The 13490-nt window shown below is 41.9% G+C and overlaps 1 protein-coding gene across 1 annotated transcript in view; it reads left to right on the forward strand.

Annotated features, from left to right (window-relative positions):
• The window catches only part of TBCD (tubulin folding cofactor D), a 2329415-nt gene that overhangs the window by 1507106 nt on the left and 808819 nt on the right, over positions 1 to 13490 (forward strand). The gene's annotated exons all lie outside the window — the stretch shown is intronic.

The following is a 13490-nucleotide window of genomic DNA, read 5'->3' on the forward strand; positions in this document are numbered from 1 at the left end:
TCTCGACTCTATTGACAAAAAGAGCTGTAGCGCAATGTTGGGGTGCTACAACCACTCCCACTGTAAAGAAATGGATCCGCGACTTAATCTATTGCAGAGAACAGCTGGGGGCCTTTGCGAAGGAGCTTCCCGAGGCCTTGCGGTCCAAAAACTTCTGTGCCCCACTAACAATGTATTTACTGAGCCACCCGGATTTGTAGTAACTTTTCTTTATTTACACTGTTTTATGCCTTGCCGGGAAATGTCGGACTTGGGACACCCTTTATGAATCACCACTTATGTGTGTCTAATATGATTAGGATTCAACAACTGAATGATGTACCATCACCTACAAAGTGCCGGGAGGGGAGGAGGGGGTTCTTTTTTATTTTTTGCGGGTTTGTTCTTTGTTCTGTATTTTAGACTGGATGCAACAATGTGAAACAAAAATTGCTTGTATCATTATATGCTATGATGGTATTGTCTGTCCCAGTTATGGGGCTCTTGTGCTATTACTGCAAGCTATTCAATAAATAAATGTTAAAATAAAAGATCATTTTAAACTTTTAAAGAAACAAGTTGGATATCGTATTTTCCCTACCCCCTTTGTGATGCCCGAATGGGATCTTGATCGGTTCCTCACATTTCTGATGTGTTCTACCTTTGAGCCACTACACAGTTGTCCTCTGTGGCTCTTGACTCTAAAAACTGTTTTCTTGTTTTCCATGACATCGGCCAAGAGGGTCTGCTAGCATAAAGCTCTATTATTCCATCATCCTTTCACCATCTCTTTCCCTAACAAACTGGTTCTTAAATCGTGTGCCACTTTCCTGCGGAAGAATGTCACTCTTTACATGTCAGCCAGAGCATCACTCTGACCACCTTTTTCACCCCTCCTCATCCTTTCAAAGAGAAGCAGAGACTCAATTGCCTGAATCGGAAGACAGCTCTTTCATTCTACATTGATTGCACTGCAGACGATTAACTCTTCTTTTTTTTTTACTGCGTTAATTGATATACAAAGCAATGGCACGGATACAGAGAAATGTTTAGAGCCTGACCAAGCTAGGTTTTACACAACGTATAGTGCACAACTCATACGTATTATTCATGCCCAAGTAATCTTTCTTGCTATGTACATTGACTGTTCTTTATGACTTAACCTTCTAATGGGTATGAATCAAAACATCAAGATCAGAATTCACCCACCCGCCCACCATCATCTGAGTCCCAAAGGCATATCTACTTAAGATCATCCCTGCATTATGCCCCAAACGTTTCACTTTTGATTTATAGATAACAATTTGGAGCTATATTCCTTTGTGTCAAGAGTATATCAGGGTGGTTGAGTGTCCTCTTTGGTGATGGCTTTAAATTTCTCCAAGATCAAATCCCAGGTCTGGGCACTAAAACACTTACTGAGGCCTGCTCATTCTTCCCTGTGAAGCAGGGTACTTTCTGCTTCACTGCTAAGAGGCCACAGACCTAGCACAGAACAGAAAAGAGGGAGCTATAGGTAGTTTCTAATGCTTAGTATTGGTCCGTTTTGCTAAGAGCAGGGTGAGGGCCAGACATTTAATTGCAGGCCTCTCCAGTTTGGGACATGGGAATAGTCTAATAGCACCTAAACTCGCAAATGGGGCACAAGAATGTCGGTGCCCGGTTGTTGTAGCAATCAAGACTAGTAGGTTTGTAACTAGGGGCAGGACCATAACATATGGAGAAGGTCCGCATCTGGAATAGAGAACCTGGGACATGATGCCCTAGAATCAGGAAAGATCCTAATGGGGGTTGGGGTGAGTAAAGCTTTATTCAAAATATTGAACTGAATATACTTGAATCTATCCCCCCTAGATACAGTATAGGGGTACTCCTGAATCTTGGCCCACTCTGTATCATGAAAGGATCTGGCAAGATCGGTTTCCCAGGTGGTCACAAGTAGTAACCAAGATCTGTTGACTTGTTGAAAAGCTCTAGAAAGCCATTGTATTTGCTTCCCACCATGTTCCCGCTATTTATAGTGTTTGGTAAACCTTGTGTGTCGGAGGTATTCGAAGTCGAGTGTTAAAGAGAGTATGAAAGCAGTGTTGAATATGTTCCTAAGTAAGAACATGACTAGGTGGGAGATCGTAATCTGTCACTAACGTGTGAAAATCAATTATCTCATCATTATGGGAGAGGTCATCAGTGGTAGAGACCAGCTGAGTTCCAGAATCCGTAGATCTCCCACGCACAAGCAGATGATGTGTAGCAACGGAATGGCAGGAGCAAATGGTTTCTGTGTGCCCGACAACTTGTTGGTGCTGGCCAAACAGGCCCTTGCCAGAAGAAAGAGGCTTGTGGTTCGAGGAGAGAGACGAGTAGGGGGAAATAAAAGATATTTCTGAACACCGTCCCTATAATGTCCCAGTGAAAGCCCCGTTTCATACAGGGAACCGTCTGAGAGCCAGTGAGCTGTCCACAGCAAACTGAACAACCAAGTACTACCACTCAAAATCAGGGCGGGCAAGCCCCCCACCATCCACTGGGAGTTTCAGTATGGCAAATGATACCCTATGTCGTCCCGACCCCCAAATCAAAGAAACCAAGGAAGAGTCCAGCTGTCGAAAAAATGAGTGTGGGAGGAGGATGACCAAAACCTTATTTGCGTTTTGATTGTTAACTCTGCGGTACCCAAGTTGCCATTATGTACGTCCCTAGGCATATGATATATGTTGATGCCCAAGTATCGAATGTAGGTATAGCTAACTGTACTCTAGGGTCCAACAAGGGGAGGGGTAAGGGCCTGCCTGTGTGTTGTAGGCCTGATAGAGAAGCAAACTCCGAGAAAACCTGTGTGATAGTGTATAAATCCATGTCCGTGTCTCAGACATATAAAAGGAGATCGTCAGTGTATAGAGACACTATGTTAGTGGTACCCTGTAGAAAGATCCTCAGGTGGCCCAAAAGGAGGCAAAGCCGGGCCGCCAAAAGTCCCATGGACATAGGAAATAACCGCAATATGGGACAACGCAGACGGGTGCCTCTACCAACAGGCCATGGTGCCGAGATACACTTCCCAGCTTTAACCCGAGCTGAAGGGGTAGAGTATAGAATTTGTATCCATTTCTGCCAGTACGGACCTATACTGAATAGACCCAGCATTTTTTGCATTTCATCCCAATGCAGGGAATCAAAAGCTTTTTCCAAGTCCAATGATATACAGACAGCATTGGGAAAGAAAGCTTCAAATTCACTCTTAATAAGCCACAGCCTGTGAAGGTTTAAAGAAGGGTTTCGACCTAATATAAAAGACTCCTGATCATCATGAATCAAGCCCAATAATTCCAGCAATAATCGTCATGGAAGCAATTTGGTTCAAATTGATATAGTCCATTGTTAGGTCTCGGCTGTTGAAAGCAGCTCATGAACTGCTCTCAGCATTCGAGAGCTTCCTGGAATCAATGCAGATTCCGAAGCTCTCGGAGGCGGAGTTGAAGCCCCGCCCATCTTTTTAATTGGCCAGCGTCATCTTAAATGCAAAACGTTGGCTTCTGATTGTAAAGGAGGCTTCTTAATCCCTCCTTGTTGCTACCTTGTCTCCTTTTGGCCATGCCCACCGGGATTTGATCTTTTACCGGCGGCGTGACACTCTCTCTCTCATTAGGTGGACTCACTTTTTTTCCCCCATTCGGCTTCGGCAAAGGCAGCTGCATGTTTATTTTCCTATTGCGCTTTCACTTAAAGTGAAAGCGCGATGTGAAAATAAACATGCGGCTGCCTTTGCGGTATCGTGCTTGTTAACCTAGAGTGGACTCGAAGTAAAAGTAGTTACAGTGTTTATTTTAACTGTAGGGCGTACCTGGCCTTTTCTCTGTTAAACATGCTCGCTGTCATCCTGGCCTGTTCTATCCAATTCAACTGACCTATCCATGTAATTATTTTCACTTTCTATCTCAGTTTAACTGCATGTATGAAGGACACGTCACTCCATGCATTGCCCAGGTGTGTACGCGGTGTGCCGGAAGACATTAAAATCACATTTCATCTGTTTTCCGTCCTAAAGGCCCATGGTTTCAGGCACCGCGGTTTTGCGCCTGCTGCCCTGTCGATGTCATTATTTTCACTTTCTATCTCAGTTTAACTGCATGTATGAAGGACACGTCACTCCATGCATTGCCCAGGTGTGTGCCGGAAGACATTAAAATCACATTTCATCTGTTTTCTGTCCTAATGGCCCATGGTTTCAGGCACCGCCGTTGTGCGCCTGAGACGCCCAGCTGAGACTAGTGCGCGCCGGAATGTTCTGTGTACATATTCTCCGTAACACAATTCTGTCGGTCTCATGCCATTTGCGCGTGGCTGTTGCATCGTGAATCTCGCAGCTGGGCTGTGACGTCCTCGAGTTCTTTGAGAAGTCGGTTGGAGGGAGGTGAGCTCGGAGACCAGAGCAGCTACCATCGTCTGCGTGGAGCTGAATTTTACTGGAAGAATAAAACTCATTAATTCATCGATTAACTTACTCGAGTTTTCATTGATTTAACAGACACAAGGCGTCGCTTTGCTTGTTGTTGATTCCAAACAATGGTAAAGACGTTTTGAGCAATAAATACTTAATTGCCATCGAAGGAAAGAAGTATAAAGTGAAGAGGCGATTAGCAATGATGATTTTAATGACGGTGATGGGTGTGTTTGGAGATTCAGTGGGGGGAGTGCAGGAGTCAGGAGGGGCCCGGGGTCCACCACAGGCACGGTGGCCCCGATCCCCAGGCATGGCGGTTGAAGGCTGTGAGTCTACAACAGGCCAGGTGCCAGGGCTACTACATGTAATGACCATAATGATGGTTATACTCGGAACATCACAGAGAAGGTGCAGTGCTGGGCCCTGTCAACAGAGTTTGGAGGGGCCTGAGCTCTACCATAGGCAGTGGTGGTAACCGGGCCCCAGGGACAGCGGTTGTTCATCTGTAGCAGGCAGGCAAGGCTAGCATGTGCCTAGGCTATTGCACGTGTTATCCGTAATGATGGTGATAATGGTGACGGGTGTATTAGGGGCACCACGGAGAAAGTGCTCTGCTGGGTCTCTCAGCAGAGGCAGGAGGGGCTCGAGCTCTGCTACAGGCAGATGCCACAAAGAACAACAAGAGCAATGGAAGACAGACACAACCAGGATGATCGCAGCAGTGTATAGAGAAAGCAAAGGGACTGACTTGAAGCAATTCTAATGCCAGGCACACAGGCGTTAGCAAGCACACTAACAAACACCACGTATTTCTCCCGGGCTTTGCTATCATCAGACACAACACAAGGACATCCCAGGTTTCCTCAGGCAATGTGACAGCCATGCACACTAATACCTGGTCTGATCGCAGGCTACTAGAATACCTCTGTTATGTTATGACTTACTGTTATGTACTTGCCTCGCGCTCTTGCTATTCTCTTCGCTACACTCCTGCACGTCAATGCATGTCCTAGAGCGTTGGACGTGGATGCTGTGTCGAGGAGAGAGCGGAGGCGTCTCTCTGCTGTTGCCGTGTTTAACTAATAAACACAATTTATTACATTCCTGTCTCCGACCTTAACTTTACAATTGGCGACGAGTGGAACAGGAAAGAACCTACGCATCAAATTTGCTTTGCCGTCCGTGCTGATCTACAATGATTTAACTGCAGACCCAGCGACCGGAAGCGGACTTCAGCAATGGTGAAGTGGCAGTTTCTTCTTTGGATTGTCTGCCCTCTGTGATGTACTGAAGATTACCACAGGTCGTATTTGCCTATTAAAGTAATTCTACTTACTTTATCTCTCTCCTTTGACTTTGTTATTGTTTAAAGATTCAACCGTCCCTACGCGAGCGCTCCTAACTTTCACGTCTTATTCATCGGAACATCAGCAGAGTTCGCCTTCCTATTGGTTACGCCTTCACGCTGTGACGTTACAGTTCATGTTTTGTGAACTTAGCATGCCACCATCTTCTCAGGCGCCTACGTTTACTGCATTCCACCGCAATTCAGCGATTATTAATATTACAATATGCACACGCGGTGATGCGCACACCTAATTCCGAGTTTCCTACAATATACACGGTGATGCGCACACCCTTTTTAGACTGTTTTGCATATTTATAACACGCATTCTTTCTACTTGTGCTGGAGATCAAAATATTTGTATACGGCTTGCACCGTGATGCGCGCACCCAATTACTAGCGCAACCTGTCTAAAGGTTCTCTATAAATAACACGGTGATGTGCACACCTTTTTACTGTACTTGCACATCTATGAAATTAATTGTTTTTTTTTACTGTAATACTCACAATTGTGTTGCTTCCATTTTGTTTGGTGCACAATATTCTCACAATCCTACAGTGATGTGCACACGCATTTAGTGCATTATATGTAATTTCTTTTCAATTCAGCATTGTGGCATCTACACTTCTTTCACTACTATTCTACATTTGAACAATAGAGGTTTTTTTTCTCTTGTCTAATTTTCAAAAATGACAAGTCAAAGTTATTAAATCCAGCCTCCTCAAGCGTTCTGGCCTGCTGGTTCTGATCCATGCATGAAGTGGTCAGAATGAAAGGCCCATTTTCTCAACTTTATTGACACTATCGATGAAGATGGGAAAATGACACCAGAGAGGAAAAAGAAACTTTTATTACATTCTGTGGTCCAGGAGGGTTAAAAGCTTATGAAGGAATGACCAAAGCCTTAGGAGGTGGTGATGCCAACGTATTAGATGCTATAATGAATGATTTTGACACATACTTTGCACCTAAAGTTTGTATCGGAATTGTGAGGTTTAAATTCTTTCACAGGAAACAAGAAGCTAATGAAACCATTGATGAATATGTTTCAGCTTTGAGAAATCTTGCAGATGACTGTAAGTTTGATCATTTAGTTGATCAATTTATCGGAGATCAAGTGGTAATGCACAATAATGATCCTGCTGTACAAGACAGGTTGTGGATAAACGGTGATGCTGAGTTAAAAGATATTTTGAGCATTGTAAGAAAAGCTGAAATGTCTAGTCGCAGTGCAAAGTTGCTTAAACAAGATACCGCCATTGCAGAAAACTCGGCAGAAGTTGTTAGCAAAATCAAAGCCAAAATGTTTACTTCCAAAACAAATAATTCTGTAAAATATAAAAATAACACTACAAAAAAAAGGAGTACAACCATGGCACCAATTTTAGGTACTATCGTTGTGATAGTCCTTCGCATTTAGCTTTGAGTAAGACATGTCCTGCCTTAAAGCAACGATGTTCAAATTGCGGTATTGTGGGTCACTTTACCAAAGCTTGTAAGAAGAAAAACAAAAAGAAAGTTAACTGTCTAGATGAAGGTGATTGTGATTCGAGTGAGTGTGAAGATAGTATCAAGAAACTTACCATCAATGATTCCAGTAATTCACAAAGTTTAAACCCTAAGGAGTTATTTATTTGAAATATTTATGACAGCAATAATAGAACCTTAAAAAAACCTTTGTGTTCCATGCTCATAGGTGGGATTTCAGTACAAATGTATGCTGACTCTGGTTCGCCATATACGATCGTTGATGAAGAAACGTGGAAATCTCTTTTTGTGGCACGTCTGGGTGATAAACTTCTTGAACCTGATATTCAACCAGTTGGGTTCTCTGGAGAGAAGATAGACATGGTTGGGTATAGGCTTTTAGTCTTTAAATTCAAGAATAGACAGACTACCAGCAAACTATATGTTGCCAAGAAAGGACCTTCAGTTTTAGGCTGGAAGGATCAGGGTAAATTAGATATAATTCTCAAACCTAACAGTCCAGATCCTGTCATGGTGCTTAATGAAGATGATTTGCTTTGTAAGGAAATGTTAGAGAAGTTTCCCAAAGTTTTCAGTGGTAGTATAGGAAATCTTAATGATTTTGAGCATCGCATTATATTGAAATCTGATACTTGCCCAAAAATTCACAAGGTCAGACAAATTCCTGTTCTCCTCAGAGATGATGTTGAAAAAGAAATAGAAACGTTAGTTAAAGTTGACATTATCGGAGTGTATTTCTCCGATTGTAGTAGCCAGACGTAGTAACGGCAAATTGAGATTGTGTGTTGACCTTAGACATCTAAATAATAATATTGTAGTAGATAAATTCCCTCTTCCAAAAATCTCGGAAATGTTGTCATTAGTGAAAAATGCAGAATGGTTTTCCTCAATAGATCTTTCTGCTGCTTACCATCAGATTTCACTTGTGGATGAGAGCAAACAGTTAACAGCCTTTATTACCCCTTTCGGGTGTTTTCAGTATAAGAGACTTCCTTTTGGCTTAGCCTCTGCAGCTTCTATTTTTCAAAGATTGATGTACCATTTATTTTGTCAAATCAAAAACGTGAGATGTTTCCAAGATGGTATTCTCGTGTTCGGAGCCAACAGGAACGAACACGACAAAATCCTTAATGAGGTCCTTACTATTTTGGAATCAAAAGGGTTGACTGTTGAGCATTCTAAGTGTAAGTTTGCTGTGAAATCTATCACATACTTAGGTCACACTATCAGTAAAGATGGTATTTCTCCCAAACGCTCTTTAAACAATGCCATTCATGATGCACCCAACCCTAGAAACAAGGAGGAAATTCGGTCTTTTCTGGGACTAGCTGAATTTTATTCCAGATTTGTAAAAAAAAAAATAATCAAAAATGTTCTACATTAGACAACTCCTCAAGAATAAAGTCAAGTTCTTATGGAGCACTGAATGTCAATCTGAATTTGAGAATATCAAACTTGCTATTGTAGAAGCCCCTGCTCTAAAGGGATTTGATCCTGACCTAGACAATATCGTTACTGTAGATGCCAGCAACAAGTGTTTGGGTGGTGTATTGTCTCAAATAGGACCTGATGGAAATGAGAACATTGTTGGTTATGCTTCTCGTGCTTTGTCTCCTTCTGAAGAAAATGTTTCCTTCATTGAAAAAGAGACCCTTGCATGTGCTTGGGCTATGGACCATTTTCGATCTTTTATTTGGGGAAAGTCCTGTGTAATACGTACTGATCACAAACCATTAGTTAAGCTATTAACATCAGAAGGGATTTTGAATGCTTCAGCTAGAATCGGTAGATTGTCCTTGAGGTTACAAGACTATATTTACCAGATTGTGTATGTTCCTGGCAAAAAGAATGTTATTGCAGACTTCCTGTCTAGATTACCTATTGAGATGCATGAGTGTGATTCTTATGACTTGGACGATGAACAGGTTGCTTTGATTCACAATCAAGGGTTATCCAACCTTGATGAAAGAGAATGGTCAAATGGCTACAAACTTGATGCAATTTTACAAAAGTTGATCACTTTTATAAATAATGGTTGGCCTAGCAAAAACAAACTTACAAACTACTTTAAAGCCTTTTGGGAAATAAGACATGAACTTTCTGTCACTGAGGGGTCCATTTTCAGAGGTGATAAGGTTATTCCTCCTCTTTCAATGAGAATGAAAATTGTTAAACTTTGTCATGAGGAGCACAGTGGCATTGTTAAAACTAAGCAGAGGGTCAAGCAATGGTTTTGGTGGCCGGGCATCAATGTCTTAATTGAGCGGGTTGTTCGTGAATGTTTGCCTTGCTGTAATTCTGACAAATCTTTAGTCACTCTGAGACCAAAATTGGGTGAATCTTTTATCCCCGAAAAACCATGGCACACTATTGCCATTGACATTATGGGTCCAGTTGGCGTGGAAAAGAAATATGTTATAGCACTCATTAACACCTTTTCTAGATGGCCTGTCATTAAGATTGTTAACAAAATTAATTCTGAAGAAGTTTTGAAATTTCTTGACAGAACATTCATTGAAGAAGGTTTACCTGTTCAAGTTATTTCCGACAATGGAGTTCAATTTATGTCTAACTTGACCCAAGAGTATTTTAAGAGAGCTGGCATTAAACATAGGACGACTTTGCTTTACAACCCTTCTGGTAACGGCATGATTGAGAGATTCAATAGAGTTTTGAAAAGTTCTATTCAAATGGCCGTTCAGAACAGTTGTGATTGGGAAGTGCAAATTTTCAAAACTTTGTGGATGTATAGGACTACACCTCATGATTCTTTAGAAGTAACACCTTTTGAAGTCATGAGAGGTCGTAGTGCCAGGACAAAATGCAATCCTGAGTGGTTATTAGAAAGTGCTTCCTCTACTGTCCCTGTTGATGTCATTAGATCTAGAATTGTTAATAAATGTAACCAGTATCAAGAAGTGTATAATCAAAAACACAATACTAAGGATGTTTTTATAAATGTTGGTTCTTGGGTCAGGGTTAAGAAACCTTGGCAAACTAGTAAAGGTGAAAGTCAATTCTTTAAACCTTTAAGAGTTAAGAAGGTCTTAAAAAATGCCATTCAATTGTCGGATGGTAAAGTTTGGAATCTTAAAAGGATTGCCATTTTTCGCCCTCCTCCTAATTTGACTAGCAAAACTCTTCCCTTGGAAATTACTCGCTCACATGATTCTCACTCTGAATGGGATATTACTACAAAGGGGGATGGAAATACTAATAATTTTCCTAATTGTTTTATTATTGATTCTGATTCTTCTAATGTGAATGATAGCAATGTCATTTCTGGGGGAGGTTGTAATGTAGATTTACCTTCCTGTGAAGAGCAAAACAACATGGAATTACCATCTGAAGGGGATCAAGGAGACGAGCAAGTCATTGCTGATCGTCCATGTTGTAGCAACAAACGCATTCAATCTAAACCTAAATGGATGTCAGAATATTTTTGTGATGATGTTTCATAATTTTTTTGTTGTTGTTGTTTTGTTTTTGATTATTGTGTAAGGGGAAGATGTGTTATGTTATGATTTACTGTTATGTTCTTGCCTCGCGCTCTTGCTATTGTCCTCGCTACACTCCTGCACGTCAATGGATGTTCTAGAGCGTTGGACGTGGATGCTGTGTCGAGGAGAGAGCGGAGACGTTTCTCTGCTGTTGCCGTGTTTAACTAATAAACACAATTTATTACATTCCTGTCTTCGACCATAACTTTACAACCTGGCTATGTGAGTACTACATATGTCACCATTCAGACTGACGACAAGCGCAGACACATCTCAGGCTTACCACAAGCACTGGCAGTACTACATTAATGAGCCCCAGTCTGCACCAGGGGATTTTACCACGTGGAAAGGGTGAAATCGTCCCAGTGCCGCGCAACTGTTAACGAGGGACCTAATCGCAAGGTCAAAGCGAGCATTAACGTTGTTATTGCTCCAGAATACGCATGGACTATAAATAAGTATTCTAAAGGGTACAGGATTTAATAGAGGCTGAGTATTTTATAGAGGCTGAGTACTTTCTTAAAAACTATTGGCTAGGTTTTTCTTCCGTTTTGGTTTCACATTTAATTCAACTCTTCTTTTCTTTTTGGTGTCTGCACGCTACTTGTTCTTGGTCATCAGAAGCGCCTGATAATATCAACCACTCAGTTCTCTGAGTGGTCCCCTCTCTAATGGTTTCAACAGAATTGTCTTGAAGTGGTTCGAGTCTTTCCTTTAAGAGCAACACCAGGCCATTTCCATTCACGCTTCACTTCTGTATACAAAGCGCTGACCTGTCGGGATCACTCGTGACTCCTTACTCTCACCCAGGCTATTCTATGGATGTGATGAGCAACTTGTTCTCCTGATCCGGTCACTCATCTGAAGTTTCACATGCGTAGTGACAGCATCCTAGATTCTCCTGCGTTTGGATGTAGATGCTGGTATCAAAGATGGCATGTATGAGAAAGACGAGGAGCCTGGTGGGCTGTATTTGTTGCAATATCAACACATGCTGTCAAGTGTATGAGCTATGGAGTTTATCTTTTCAGTTTGTGCAAAAACTCATGACCAATCACATTGGATTCAAGAAAAAACACAACACCTGCCCTTTTAGGTCTGGCCAGAGTCAGTTTTAGGTGTCCCAACAGTCTTAAGATTTCCAAGAAGTTCTTATTATAAATACATACATTTATAAACACAAACTGGAGCTTTTGGTAATCCATTGTTCTGGTCACATTTTGGTGCTGCTCACTATATCACCATATCTTACATCGTTGTGCAATGGGTCAGCGCACTTCAGTCATATTCTCTCTTCACTGTGAGTGATATCATATTGCTCATGTATGTTTTTCACACATTTGCCTAAAATATAGTACACGTCAGTGCCGGGGCTGGAAGACTAAACTCTGCTTTTATATCTGTTTTTAGTTTAACAATTTTAATGTCTTTTTGCAAGGGATCATTTTTTTTGTATTTTTGCAAACATATTCACTTAATCTTTAGATGGCAACATTGTTACGGTGTAGTACTTTATGCACATTTAATGGCTAATTCAAACAAGCATTAAAAATGCAATAGGTCTCGCCTTTGATTAAGTTAAAGCCATTTGCTTTGCTAATGGTATTGTATAGCAAAGCAAATTGCTTTAACTTAATAAAAGGCGAGACCTATTGCATTTTTTTAATGCTTGTTAAAATAGAGATTGGACGATAAGACGCCAAGTCCTTTGGATCTTGTGTGGTTTAAATAATGTAGAGAAGTGTGGAAGGTTAAGTATAGGGGGAAGGGAGCCTTTATAAAAGATGGCCTCATATAATATCAGTAATTGAGGTGCCAATTGCTGGGCAAACTTTGTGTAAAATTCAGCCAGTAGGCCTTCTGGACCTGAGACTTTACTCTGAGTCAGGGCTTTCAGAGTTAAGAGAATCTCAGGTGCCGTAGTGGGCGTGTTAAGGGACATTCCTGCCTTTGAGGTTAAACGAGGAAGCGGAAGTTGAGCAACACAACGATCAAACTGACCCTTGGGCGGTAGCGGTGGAGCAGCATATAAGTCCCTGTAGTTACTGTAAAAGGTGGCATTGATCGATGTCTGGGTGCGAGTCGTGTCCCCGCAGGGGAGAGAGCTAGTCAGTAGAGTAGAATCAGGCAAGCCGGGGGAAACCAAACTTGACAACAAGTGACCAAATTTGTCTCCCTCATTGTGGGTCCTAGCCCGGTAGGCAGCACAGTCATGGCGCCCAAGTAGTGCAGTGGTATCAAAGTACTTAGCTTGCTCCTGACACAACTGACCAACTCTGTCAGGAGAGAGCACCACTGCTCCTTCCAGCTCTGCCAGGGTCAACTCAACTTGTTGGATATCCTGTATAAGCACCCTGTGGTGATCCACCATGGTTTCATGCAAACCCCCTTATGATGATCTTAAAAGTTTCCAACTGCACCAAAGGGGAGGAGGAGGTTCCTGCGTTCTCTGGAAAGAAGGTGTCCATGTGTTCAGACACTGTCTGGTGGAACACTTGGTCATCCAAAATCGTAACTGACAGTCTCAAAGTGGGAATTGGTGGGGGAGGAGTGCTCCATGCCACCATCATACTGAGAGGGTTATGATCCGAAAACACTTCGAGGTGATAGTGGCTGTAGAACACGGTCTTATGGAGGTACTTAGAACAAACAAAACAGTCCAGTCAAATATAATTTATAGACCGAAGAGTAAAAGGAAACCTCTCTGCATGCTGGATATCTAAGGTGCCATGTATC

The sequence above is a fragment of the Triturus cristatus genome, chromosome 7 (assembly GCF_964204655.1).
Source record: "Triturus cristatus chromosome 7, aTriCri1.1, whole genome shotgun sequence".
Classification (NCBI taxonomy): Eukaryota; Metazoa; Chordata; class Amphibia; order Caudata; family Salamandridae; genus Triturus; species Triturus cristatus.